The sequence below is a fragment of the Ylistrum balloti genome, unplaced genomic scaffold (genome assembly GCF_031769215.1).
Source record: "Ylistrum balloti isolate Yb309-2 unplaced genomic scaffold, AGI_CSIRO_Ybal_v1 Utg370884, whole genome shotgun sequence".
NCBI lineage: Eukaryota > Metazoa > Mollusca > Bivalvia > Pectinida > Pectinidae > Ylistrum > Ylistrum balloti.
The window spans coordinates 102,181-102,874 of NW_026782503.1; positions in this window are offsets into that span (position 1 = coordinate 102,181).

Consider the following 694-nt stretch of genomic DNA (forward strand, 5'->3'; position numbering starts at 1 on the left):
ACCTACAGGAATTAACATTGCTTCGAGATTCCAAATATAATGTAAAAATGTTATGTATAAAGGATATGACATTCATAAGCAATGTTATTTGTTCTAAAATCCAACAAAAGTGCAAATAGATTTATTAGACATTTGTTGATGCATAGTCTATCATTGTAGTCGTTTATATACCGGTTGTGGAGGATGACTTCAAAGTCGAGGCATTCGGAATAGGAGTCGGATCGGGAGTGGTTGTTATTGTGCTGGTCATTGTGATCATCGTAATGGCAAGACGACTTCATTCAAGGACCAATAGGGACACCACCAGATCTGCCACTACGGCTAACATATCCATGTCGAGTATCGGACAGGAGCTGCCAGGAAATTCAGGTGACAAAACATTGCTTTCTAATCTTTTTACAAGCACATTACCATTATGTGGCATGGAGGGAAAGTCGATACGACACATTTCTTTCATCTATATCTTCCGATCGGTTCATCTACCAAAAACTTGTACTCAGGCCGTTGCGTATTTAATCTATTAATTGACTTACAAAGATGGGTAAAACTAAAATATTTCTATCAAACCTCATCCATGTTATACATAACAAACCAACACGATAATACCAGCATGTCAACATAATCATCATCCAAACACGTACAAGGGGAATAAGACCAGGTGATCAGCAAGAGTAAGTAGCTTCTGATACTCATA